Consider the following 13,762-nt stretch of genomic DNA (forward strand, 5'->3'; position numbering starts at 1 on the left):
CTCCAAGACTGTCAGATACAAGAAAAGTGGTCTCCCTGGCTCTGGAGGGACCAAAACTGGGGGATTCGAAAGGTATTCTTTGACTTTATCAAAGGCTTCTTGACACTCAGTTGTCCACTTGATCGCCGCATCTTTCCTTAACAGCTTGAATATGGGTTCACACGTGCTTGTCAGTTGGGCAATAAACCGACTGATGTAGTTCAACCTGCCCAACAGACTCATCACGTCTTTCTTTGTTCTCGGGGGAGGCAGATCTCTGATGGATTTTATCTTAGTTGGATCTAGCTCGATACCTCTCCTGCTTACGATGAAGCCCAAAAGTTTGCCCGACGGAACTCTGAAAGCACACTTGGCTGGGTTTAGCTTCAAGTCATACTTCCTTAGTCTCTCGAAGAATTTCCTCAAGTCTTGGATGTGATTATCCTGCGTCCTGGACTTGACTATCACGTCGTCCACGTACACCTCTATTTCCTGATGCATCATGTCATGAAAAATGGCAGTCATGGCCCTCATGTAAGTAGCCCCAGCATTCTTCAGACCAAATGGCATGACCCGATAACAGTAGGTGCCCCAAGGCGTGGTGAAGGCAGTTTTCTCGGCGTCCTCTTCATCCATCAATACCTGATGATACCCAGCGTAACAATCTACGAAAGACTGTATCTTGTGTTTGGTGCAATTATCAACGAGGATGTGGATGTTGGGCAGCGGGAAATTATCTTTGGGACTCGCTCTATTCAAATCTCGGTAATCTACACATACCCGAGTCTTCCCGTCCTTTTTCGGTACTGGAACCACATTTGCCAACCATGTTGTATATTGGACTACCCGAATCACTCCCGTTTTCAGTTGTTTGGTGATCTCCTCTTTGATCTTGTCACTGACCTCAGTTTTGAACTTTCGTTGCTTTTGTTGAACTGGAGGACAATCAGGATGAATCGGCAATTTATGAACCACTAGATCAACACCTAGTCTCGGCATGTCATCATATGACCAAGCAAACACGTCTTTAAATTCAAAAAGAAGTTGAATTATCGCCTCTCGCGTTTTCTTGTCCGTGTGAATGCTTATTTTGGTCTCCCGGATTTCTTCCGGAGTTCCTAAATTAACCGGTTCAGTGTCGTTCAGATTTGGCTTAGGTTTATTCTCAAAATGTTCCAACTCTCGGTTTATTTCCCTAAAAGCTTCTTCCTCATCATATTCTGGTTCTGGGTTCATTAATTCACAGTTAAATAGCTCGTTGTGATCTGGGCGTGAAGTCCGCAAGCATGTCATATTTAAAGCCGCATTATTATAACTGAAAGGAAAGATAAAAGGAAAAATAACAAAAATCAGAACAAAAGAAAGAATGGGAAAGCAATGATTGATTTTTTTCTATTTTCTTTGGAAAGTTGGAAGACAAAAATGTTTACAACTTAGGAATTCAAAACAACAATTGAAAGGAAGAAAACGTTCAAGTTATGTCCTGGAGACAACTTGTGACACAGGAAAGGTGGCAGGACAGGTCTACCCGGACTTCCGTCTAGTCGGGAATGGCGTGGCCTCCCAGTTTCGAAGTTTGGCGTTCGGCCCCACGTACAGCATCTCAGCAATGCTTGTGCCTTCACCTGGTTGAACCATGTGGACCTCATAGAGCATCTCTCTCATTGCCCCGCATATCTCATCGATTTCCTCAGCCGTGAAGACCTCATCGTCTTCTTCTTCGGTGTACCTTGGCCTGACAAAAGTTTCATATAAATCCGGTAATGGTTGAGGTAACTTCCAACCTCATTTCTCCTTTTCTTTGCCCACTCTTCGTCTGCTGGAGTAGGTTTGAAACCTAGTCCAAAAGGTTTCTTGGTGACTGGCAAGGTGATGGGTTCTGTTATTCCCTGAAGGGTTCGTCCAAGCCCTTTCCCTGGCCTAAATCCGTGCCGTATCATCTCTTTGGCCACCATAACCGAGGCGTTAGACAAGAAAGGCTGGGGGTAGGGTATTCCCTCTTCGTGCTGCTCTGCCAGTATAATCTCGAAAGCTTGATAGACCGTATGTTCGCTCCCTTCTCTCGGTTCAAGATATGGGATGGATGGGTCCCAATAGATAGCATGCTCATCTTCTCCATGGACCACGATCTCTCGGTCTTCGTACTCAAACTTCACCATCTGGTGAAGAGTGGAAGGCACAGCTCCTGCCGCATGGATCCAAGGTCTGCCGAGGAGGAAATTGTAGGATGTATCCATGTCGAGCACCTGGAAGGTTACTTCAAACTCGACTGGTCCTATGACCAACAACAGGTCTATTTCCCCCATGGTATCTCTCTTGATGCCATAGAAAGCCTTACGCAGACATTGTTGGGTCAGATTCTTCCGGTCCCAATTTCCATTCTTTGTAGCGTGGAGAACGGGCAAATGTCAACACCTGATCCCCCATCCAACATTACCCGCTTGACATAGTAGTCCTCGCATTTAACTGTTAGATGCAAGGCCTTGTTGTGTGCCGCTCCTTCCGGGGGTAAATCATTCTTGCTGAAAGAGATTTGGTTGAAGGCGAAGAATCTTTCTATCATCCGCTCTAGTTGTTCAACCGAGGTTTCAACTGGCATATATGCTTCATTCAGGGTCTTCAGTAAGATCTTTTGATGCTCGGCCGACCTCATCAACAACGATAGCATGGACACTTGCTCGGGGTACTTGCGCAGTTGATCTATCACTTCGTAATCTGGCATTTTCATTTGTTGGAAGAACACTTCCGCTTCTTCAACGCTTACAGGCTTCTTTGGTGGGAAGCGCCTTTGTGTGGCGTTGTTCAGCTCTTGGGTATTTGAATACCTTCCAATGAAAGTATTTTCTGGAAGTTCTCCCATGACCTCTTTACCTTTGTACATTACCAAAGTCTTCTGGTAATTCCACGGTACTGTGGACGAGTTGGTCATCGGCTTTTATGGCACGCGTCCGATAACCACTGGCTCATTCAGCCGAGGTGGTTGAATCGTCCCCCGGACCACATAGGCCCCTTTTGGCACGTACATAGGTTTTGTCTTTTTGATCCCGAAGTTCTGCGTCTTCTCAGCTCGACCTCGTGGTATGTAAAGAACTCCATCCTTTACCGGTACCACTTTCTTCTCCACCTTCTTTTCAGGCTCGCTCTTTATAGCCTTGGCCTCCTCCCCCTTTTCTGGTTTCTGGTCTGTCTCAGGCCTTTTCCCCGTGTCGACAATGGCGATTATAGCTTTCAGAGTAGGGTCAAATTCTTTGTCTTCGCAAATCATTCCGATCAGCGGCCCATTATTGTGAGCAGGTAATGGATTGTTAGTTACATTCGGGATCTCCTCGTCCCTTAGCACTATTTTCCCTTGCTCTATCAAATTCTCGACCACTCTTTTCAACGACCAGCAGTCATTTGTATCATGTCCCTCGGCTCCTGAATGATAGGCGCATCTGACTCCAGCTTTGTAAGAAGGTGACGTCGGGTTTTGCCTTGTTTGAGGGATTGGTTGCAAGAAACCCAACTGGACTAGCTTCGGGAACAAAGTAGAGTATGGTTCACCGATGGGCGTGAAAGTCCGCCTTCGAGGTGGCTCCTGAGGGCGGAAGTTATTCTGCGGGGGTTGTGGGTTATAGTGGTTGCGGTAAGGAGGCTGATTTCTGGGAGGTGGAGCTGGGCCTCGGTTGGCTTGTTGTGGTGGATGGGTATAAGGTTGGGCATTCATGACCATATAGGGTTGATGAGCATATGCCAGATTCGAGTGGGGGTAGTAGTGTTGTGGGGTTCTTTCCGGGAAACGAGGCCTGGGATGACGATATTCCCTTGCTTCCAAAGCTGTCATGGTCGTTTCTTCCTTTTTCTTCCCTCTTTCTATTCCTCCGGACCCGCTTTGGACGGCTTGGGAGGTCGCCCTTATGGCTGCTTGACTCAGAATCCTACCTGTTTTCAGACCACTCTCCACCATCTCTCCAATCTTAATCGCTTCCGCGAATGGCTTTCCCATGGCTGACATCATGTTTTGGAAATAGTCAGACTCTTGAGCCTGGAGAAAGGTAGTGACCATTTCCACCTCATCCATGGGAGGCTTCACCCTTGACGCCTGCTCACGCCACTTAATAGCATATTCTCTGAAGCTTTCTGAAGGTTTCTTCTTTAAATTCGACATAGAATTTCAGTCTGGTGCAATGTCGATGTTATACTGGAATTGTTTCACAAAATCTCTGGCGAGATCATCCCATATATGCCATCGAGACATTTCCTGGTCCATATACCATTCCAAGGCTATCCCTACTAGACTTTCCCCAAAATATGCCATTAGCAGTTCTTCTTTTCCGCCGGCTCCCCGCAATTGGTTGCAGTATTTCTTAAGATGTGCAATGGGGTCACCGTGCCCATCGTATTTCTCAAACTTTGGGGTCTTGAAACCCACTGGCAGGTGCACGTGAGGGAACATGCATAGGTCGGCGTAAGAGACGCTCTTCTGTCCGCTCAACCCTTGCATATTTTTCAAACTTTGTTCAAGGCTTCTCATTCTTTTGGCCATCTCATTTTGTTCTGCAATTCTGGGGTTCTGATCCTGCCCGGGTGCAAGCTCGCACTGAGGCGGTGGAGGATTAGTGTTGGTAAGGAACCTAGTTGGTTCCATTGAGAATGAGGGTGCTTGGAATGTAAAAGAGGACGAGTCAACACTTGGTTTGTACGTAGCAGGCTGTGCCGTAATCGGGCAGGGCGGTGCAGTAAAGATGTTCATGCTTGCATCGGTGGCTGACATTCGGGGATGAGGCTCAGAAGGCGATCCAGCAGAGAAGGTTGAAGTGGCTGGGTATCCGAATGGAGTAGCAGGATAATTTATGGGGACATTAGAAGTCCCACTTGACCTGGAGAATAACTCAGGGAATCCGGGGACGACACTTGGTGGCTCTTTCCCATTATTCCAGTCGTCCAGCATTTCCAACATGCGGAGCCGTAGGATTCTATTTTCCTCCGCAGTTGCAGATTCAGGTGTGAGGACGGCTGAGATCGAGCTCTCCTCGGAAACAGGGATTGTTTGCAACGGAATCTCTGAAGACATTTCCACACTTCCTTTTGACCTGGTGAAGTAAGTGTGAGTACTGCTTCCGGTCTTAACAGCAGGTAGTTGAACACTTCTCTTTGACCTCGTGAAGTATGAGTGTGAGGCCAGACTTTCACCAAACCAGCCGTATTTTCCAAAAAAAAACCTGGATACTCAGAGACAAACGCACGGTTAATTTGCAGCAAATAACATATAGGCAATCTCACGTTGGGTATGATGCACCTATACAGTTAAGTGGATTCCTATATGTTTGCTACGAGAGCATGCGTCGTTCCGGCATTTTTCCTCTTATTTTCCCCCTTTTTCTTTCTCTTTTTTTTTTTGTTTTTCTTTTATGTTTTTATTTTGCAGTAAAAGAAATGCGACCGGATCCGATGAGGATTGCCTACGTATCACGATGCCTACGTGAATCAGATCATTACGTAGTTCAAAACACAAATGAGCGTAAAAAGAAGCAACATTTTTATTGTTGAAATGGTCTATCACAAACTACATTTTGCAAAAGGAAGAAGCAAACTCTGAAAATAAACCTAGACTCAAAATAGACTAAAAATCACCCTGATGGGAAAAACAGGCAGAAGATGCTAAGATACAGACTTGACTTATGAGTACATTATGGTTTTAAAAATTGGTGTCCGCGGGGCATCGTTCGGCCTCGCCGCGGTCCTAGGTGTGAGATCCCTCTCAAGTTGCTCCAGCTCATGCATAGTCTGCTTGACATAACCCATCACTGCCGAGAGGACGGTAACGCTGGTCATGTTCTCACATCGTAGACATCGTCTGGTGATGGCATGGGCAATGGCCTTGATCCTATCTCTGGTTTGCTTCTTCTCTACGAGTAGGCGTTTTATCTGATCGCTACATATCTTGAATACCTGAGCATCCTGCATATGCTGATTCTTCAGTCGCCGTACTTCTAACTTCATCTGGGCTAATGAGTCATACCAGTATCTGCTCTCAATTTGGAAATTCTTGGCCTGATCAGCTGCTTTGATCTCAAGTATAGCCATCTCTTTCTTCATTTTGGCAACAGTTTTCTCGTGGTCGCGTTTCGATTGGTTCAAGTGTCGGTGATGCTTCTCTACTCTTATTCCCCACTGTGCCTTGAGCTTTGCCATAATCTTTCCCGATTCTTCTAAACCATCTCGCCACTCCGCGACATCTCTTTTTAAACCCTTAATCAACTGCTGGTCTGATCGACTTCTGGGCTGTTCATCAATAGGCAATCTCAATTTTTGGATTTGGGCCTTAAGTTCTTCATTCTCTTAGACCAATTTATTTTTTTCGCTTCGATCCGCCGCGATTTGTATGCTGTTATTGAACTTCAGTCTGTCAATTTGTAGCTTCAAATCACCGATCTCTGCCCGATACCCCTTTTCTTTTGCTAACCAATTCCATTGCCCTTGGGATGATTCTACAAAGTCTTTGAGATGCGGTCTCTTAGCTGGTCTTTCGCAAGACAGGTCGCCTCTGAACCAAGCGTGATACCCTGGGGAAACTTCCCCTTTTGCTATATCCATCACACAAGTGCTTGCCGTCAGATGTTGGCACTCACTCCAGATTTGGCGAACTTCTTCTTCGGGGAAACGACCGTCTGGACTGATCTCAATCACTTGGGTACTCAGATCTTCATCTTTCGGCACCACTTGATATCTCCCAAGTTGCCTCAAAACCCGATATGGTGCGTAGGGTTGGATGCTTTTAAGTCCCATCAACAGAAAGTGGGGCCTAGTTGCTGGCATGTATATGATTTCCTCAACAGGCGACCATCCGAGCGTCCACTGGATTCGGCTAGCAGTGAGAGTTCGGAAAAATGAGGTTCATGATGTGACGCCCTCAGGTAAATTGAGACCTTTGACTCTAGTGTAAAATTCTCAAATGCAAGTCTTCTCGGGCGAGTCGTAACCCAAGAGCGGAGAGCGGTGGCATAAGTGATCGGTCATCCATAGTTGCAACAGTAGGTTACATCCTTCGAAAAAGTTGCCCCTGGCTCGACAAGCAGTGAGAGCCCGGAAAATGTCAGCCATAATCATAGGTGCTAGAGTACTCTTATCTTGGGTGAGCAAAGTACTGACGATCCCAGTTATTTTTAGATCGATGTTGCCGTCCTTCCTTGGGAACACTATAAGACCTAAGAAGGCCGTCATGAAAGCTAACTGCCTGTGTTCGTCCCACTTTTGTCGGTTGCCTTTGCTACACAGTTTGAAATCCGGCTTATTGAACCCGCCCTCATGACCGTATCTAGCATACATGAGATGGAGACTGCAGAAACCTTTGGCAAGATCTGGATGGTGAAATGTTCGGGGTATTTTCAGAAAATCCAGAAACCGGTGTACCGTGACGGCCCTAGGTGCAATCAAGTATTTGAACCTTAACGGAGCTTCATCACCCCCAATGTATCCCGCTATTTCCTCCAACGTCGGGGTGAGTTCGAAGTCTGAGAAATGAAATACATTGTGCGCCGAATCCCAGTAAGTGACCAATGATCTGATAATATCGCCCCGAGGCTGAATGTCTAGTAAATCCGGGAGATTTTTCAGATATTTCCTCACTTTGCCTTGCCCCTCATTGCCTAAGTCGTTCCACCATAATCGCAACTCAAAAGAGATCTTGGTCAATATTGAAAACGGTTCGTTTTGTATCGTGCTCATCCTGCACATTTATTTAGGGCGATAAACTTTTATTAGACTCAAAGTTAAAATTATCTAGATATTTTTTGAGATTCTTCCTTTTTTTTTTTTGCAAAAACGGGAGGTTGGGCCCGACGAGGGTTGCCTACGTATCTCACCCTGTGCGAGAATCAAACCGGCGTAGTTCGGTCGGATCAAAATAGGGGAAACAAAATAAAGCCCTTTAAAGAAAAGAAAAATGACTTGTTTTCTTTCTTTTTTTTTGAAATTTTGTTATATGTTTTTTTTCAATTTATTATTAAAAAAAAGAGACCAAGGAAATATTTACACATTTTAAAATTCCTCTTTTTTTTTTTGAAATTTTGAAAATCTTTTAAAGAGGTGCTACAAATGAAACAAAAAATTTATTATATATTTTTATATTTTTTTGATTTTGAAAGTGATTAAAAGGAATAGTCAAACTGAAAAACAAACTCCCTTTTTTTTTCTTTTTTTTAGAAAATTCCGGTTAAGTTTGACATTACTCGGACATGATTTTTTTTTCTCGAAAGAATAAGCAATTATCTCCCTACCCCGTTATTCTTTTTTTTTGAAAATTTTTGGAATTTGGTCAACATGCAGATCTGGAGCAAATAGATGCGCAGAACAAACGGGATGCAGCAGGATGGTCTTTTCATTCTAGGTTGCCTGTCCTAGACGGACCCAACCCCTGTGTTGAGTCCCCTATGTCAAATGCAACATGATGCAGATAAGCGTTCCTACTAGGGATCCGGAATGAGGTTTCGTTATACTAGGTTTATAACCTGGGTAGATGTTCTAGACTGTGTACTCGAGCGGACAACTCGAGTCGAGGAGGGGCAACTTACCGGGAACCAAAAGGTCGTCCGGCTTCGTAACTTATCTGTCCTCTTTCTTATTTCAGGTATTTGACACTAACAGAATAGGGAGCCTCGACCAGCGAGCTTCTCCCCGGAGGTGAAGAGAGAATGGTTCGGCACAGTTTATATGTACAGTCCAAATAATATCAAAGCGGTAAAACAGCATTTAGCACATTAGGCTCAAACATGTAAAAATCAGATAAAACCAAATATAACAATTTATCTAAGCTCGAATTCTAACCCTGAACTAGTGGTTCTGGGTCAATCTCCCCAGCGGAGTCGCCAGAGCTGTCACACCTCCTTTTTGCGCGCCCGTCCCGAAGGTTCGAGATGCGCAAGGGAGTTTTTTCCAATTTAAGTGACAATATTCGAAACGGGATTATTTATTTTAATTCAGAGTCGCCACTTGGGAAAGGTTTGGCTTTTGGTGTCCCAAGTCACCGGTTTATCTTGAATCCCAAATCGAGGAAATTTTCGACTTTTCCAAATGAAGTCTGCGAACCAAAAATTCTAAGGAATTATGTTGACCCGAGGGAAGGTGTTAGGCACCATCGAATCCCGTGGTTCTAGCACGGTCGCTTAAATTGTTATAATGGCTAAATATCTGATTTAAATACATGTTGTGACTTATGTGCTTTTATTAAGTTTAAAACCGCTTTTATTATTATCATTTATTTTTATAGAATTGCAACGTCATGAAAATGCATCTCGAACCACGTCACAATCAATGCACCCGTAGTTGTTAACACATTTAGACTCCGTTGAGATTTGGATTTGGGTCACATCAATGTGCACCCGAATTTGAGAATATAGTTTTAATTAAGCCACGCCTACAGAGTCTAGCACGTCATTATTTTTTGAAGAAGTCCATGAAATTCACTAAAAACGGCCTATCCTGAATTCTAGATATTTATTATGGTTAATCATTGAGGGCCCCGCAATTTGCATTTTTTATTTGGCGAGGCTCGTCTCATTATTTTAGAAAAGGATATCCTAAAGTGACTACATTTCTATTATGTTTGTTTCCAGAAATAGAAGAAAGAAAATGTATGCTAATTGAAGTATAAGCTTTGGCCTAAACCGGACTCTTATCAATTTTTGATTAATTACTTATAAAGTGAAGAGACGTCATACCTTACGAAAATGCTTTGGTTGGACAAAGAAATTACATATGAGATTGACGAAATGCAACACTTAATCCGAACAACATCCTTAAGTCGAGTTTAGATTAAATTGCTTAAATAGGATTAATAGAGTTCCTTATTAAAGGATGTTACTGATGATGTTCGAAACTAGTCCTATAAATTGCCTAAAGAAATCGAAACTGGATGATTCAAAACTGTATTATATTTGGCTAGATTTAACAGCCATTTGCCCCTACCTATTCAAAGCATGCTAAAAGAGTGAGTTTAAGTTTAACAATTGTATAAATAGTTTCACATTCCATGGATTGTATTTACATCCTGTATGTTGCTAAACGAATCAAATATCGCAGTTTCAGATTAACATAAACTTTAATTAAGTACAAACTTACTAATGTATTCTCTATTAGCTATAAACTAAAATTTACACAACTTAACAACATTTATGAAAAGGCAGTCAGTAAATAGCAGGTGATTATAACTCCTTCAAATCTTTCTATTCATGCTTTTCAATGTTACAATCAGCTACACCAATGTGAGACTCGAGATGTGTACCTGGAAATACTGAAAATGCAAAGGAGAAGAGGAAGAAGATAGGGAAATCAGCAGCAGCAAGAAACAGAATAGTAGCAGCAGCAGGAAACAGAATAGCAGCAGCAACAACAAACGAAACAATTGGAGTGGAATCAAGACCCCAACTAGACCAAGTCCCCGAGTAAAACAACAACAACCAGCAGACTCAGTTGGGATTTGGAAGAAATCAGTATTGCACAAACAGGTCAAGACCAGTGAAATCAAGACAGCAATAAAAAATGTAATTTCTAATTCTGTCTGTCTGTGTTATCAAAGAGAATTCTTTTCCAGTTTTCTGTTTTTCAGAACTTCAGCTCTCAATCTCCAAACTAAGCTTTCTGTGTGTATTCTCTTTGTCTCTGTCTGTGTGTGTGTATCTATGTCTATCCTAAGGTCTGTGTGCCTGTCTATGTATATATGTGTATATCTTCCGTCCCTTTAAACTGATGGAAGTCCTCCTCTTTTATAAGCCTCAAATCACCTCTTTATCAGCCTGTTAGACAATCAGAACACCCCTCCCATGTGCTCCCCCCTTTTCAGATTCCACTTAGCTATTTAAGTATAAACCCCCCATGATATTCCCTGGCAGACTTACTCTTTTAAACGAGGTTTAATACTTCTTAAACTAAAGCAGGGTATGGGCAGCAGAATATAATATTTAAAATCAAAAAGCCTTTATGCAGGACCCAGGCTGTGCACAAATGCACCTGTGGTGCACAAATGCACATGTTGTGCACAAGTGCACATGCCCTCCAATTTCAGAACTGTAACTAAACAAAACATTCATTTTACATTTCTGATTCAATTTAACAATTATAAGTGCTAAACTCAGTTCCTAATTGATTCAGGCAATGCTTATCAGAAGCAAGTCAATTTGTTATTGTTCAGGAAGCTGAAACTAATTGACGACACATGTCGACTCAACTATATTAATCATAACATGTACAATCGTAGCCAAAAGCAGATGTCTAATAGTATCGAACACATGACTCGAGTCATACTGACCCAGCAGAATTGTACTCGAGGAATCAGTTAATCAGTCAAATTTGAAATTCAGCTAATTGCACAGCACATACATACATACATATTATCAGTGAATAGAAGAAGGCCTTTAATCAAACACATAGGTTCAGGAAAGGTGGACAGGATACATTTGGTAAAATTCAAAACACCAATTACACAAAACATGAACAGCCCTTTAATCAGCACATGGACTAAAAATAAATAAAAAGGAAAACAAAAACTCACCTTAAATCCCGAAAAATCAAAAGTCTTAGCTTGGATTCGAACAGACCCTTCTCAGGGTTGAACGGACTTTAATCGAAGTGTTTCTCAAATGAGAAACACTTCGATTAAGGTCCATTAGACCCTAATCTCTTGGTTTGAACAGGCACGGAACAGGCACGAGGAAACCTAGGGTTCTAGAGGGCAGATTTGGGTTTTGGGCTTTCTTGGTTAGATTCGGACCAAACCAAGCATGGTTTGGTCACGAGGGGGTTCGGGGACTATCTGGTATGAAACTGGGGTGCATCGGTGTAGATCGAGTTTTGCCCGAATCTTCAAATGAAGATTCGAGAACCTAGGGGATGATTCGAACTAAACGGCCAACAGATCAATGTTTAGGGTGGTGAGGGGGTTCTATGGTGTTCAGGTGGAGGTCACCGGCGTTCATGCCGCCGGGTTTCTGGTGAAGGGAGATGGGGGCGGCTCTAGGGTTCCGGGGTTCTTGTGAAGATGATGAAAGCTGGGGTATTGGATAGGGGGGGCAGGGTACGAGTGGGAGCTTATATATGGAGTGGATGAACGGATCCTGGCCGTCGGATGAGACACGATGAAGGGCCAGGATCCTTCAACTAATAGGAAACGGTGTCGTTTCAAAACTAGAGGGGGTTGGGTCGATCCGGGTGGAATGGGTCGGGTTTTGTTTATGGGTTATGGGGAAGTGATCTTGGCCGTTGATCAATCTGAGATCAACGGCCCAGATCAGACCAGGTTAAAACGGTGTCGTTTGGAAGCTCTGGGTGTCGGCTGTTGTGGACCGAGTTACACAGGGGTTTTGGGTTTGAGTTTTGGGCCTCGAATTTAAAATGAAAATAAGCCCAACTGATTTTCAACCCCATTCTGCACTCTCTTTTATTATTTTTTTTATTTTAAAACAAAACCTAAGTAAATCAAATTAAAATTAAATAAACACTTAATACAATTATTTGCACACATATATTAAAATATTTAAAACAGGTAAAATCAAACAAAACAAAAATCACGGACAAAGATGCCTATTTATGTTTTTCTATTTAACAAACGGATTACGGTTCAAATTACGCATGACACACACATTCTTTTTTTTTTGTATTTTGTTTTAATAAAAATAAAATGGGCAAAAATCATAAATAATTAACAAAGTGCCATGTAAAATCCAAAAATTGTACAACAGGGACCATTTGTTATTATTTTTATTTCTTTTGGAGCGAGTGTCGCGTAAAACAAAAATCACGTGCTCACAGCTGCCATAGCCAGCGTCACAGTTTTGGCGTGACAATCAAGAATAACATAATGGGGTGACAACTAGTCCACGCCCAAGTTAATATCAAAATCTACCATGTTGAGCAACAATAAATTGGCTCTGGTCTCAAAACCACTAAGAGCAACCAAACACGACCGATAAATGCGGTCCACAACAAGAGAATCTCCCACATGAGTAGAAATATAAATAGGGGAACTCAAAGAATCCCGAGGTAAACCCAAATGCGGAGCAAAATAAGAAGACACATAAGAGTAAGTGGATCTTGGATCGAATAGAACCAATGCATCTCTGTGACAAACCAATATAATACTTGTGATGATAGAATCGGAAGCAATAGCCTCAGTATGGGCAGGAAGAGCATAGTATCGGGCTTGGCCTCCCCCTCTAGGGTAACCTCTACCTCCTCGACCTCTACCTCTAGCTGGCTGAGCAGGTAGGGTAGCAACTGGAGCTATAACCATGGCCTGAGAACTCTGCGGGGCACGCTGTGGCTGAGAAGTCTGCGGAGGTGCACCCCTCCCAAGTCTGGGGAAATCTCTCACCATATGGTGTGTGTTACCACACTCAAAACAAGCTCTTGGAGGACATGACGGTTGTGACTGGCTAGGGCCAGGTCTGCTGGACTGACCTTTGAAAGCACCTTGCGCGGGAGGTGCGCTAGAAACCGGAGGCACATAATAAGGCTCCTGAGGCCTAGGAGGAGCTGGAATACCACTGGCTACTGGAAGAGCTGAATGAATAGGGCAACTCATATAACCCCTACCATGACAACCTGCAGTTGGGGCACAAGAACCAGAATAATGGCCCGACTCTCGGGACCTCTTGGCATCCCTCTTCTCTCTCTTCCTATCATGCATACCCTCAATCCTCCTAGCAATGCTCACCACCTGCAGATAGGAAATATCCATCTCCAACTCATGAGCCATGCTAGACCTGATGTTGGTAATAAGGCCCTAAATAAATCGACGAACCCTCTCGCG

This window comes from Nicotiana tabacum, chromosome 22 (assembly GCF_000715075.1).
Source record: "Nicotiana tabacum cultivar K326 chromosome 22, ASM71507v2, whole genome shotgun sequence".
Lineage (NCBI taxonomy): Eukaryota > Viridiplantae > Streptophyta > Magnoliopsida > Solanales > Solanaceae > Nicotiana > Nicotiana tabacum.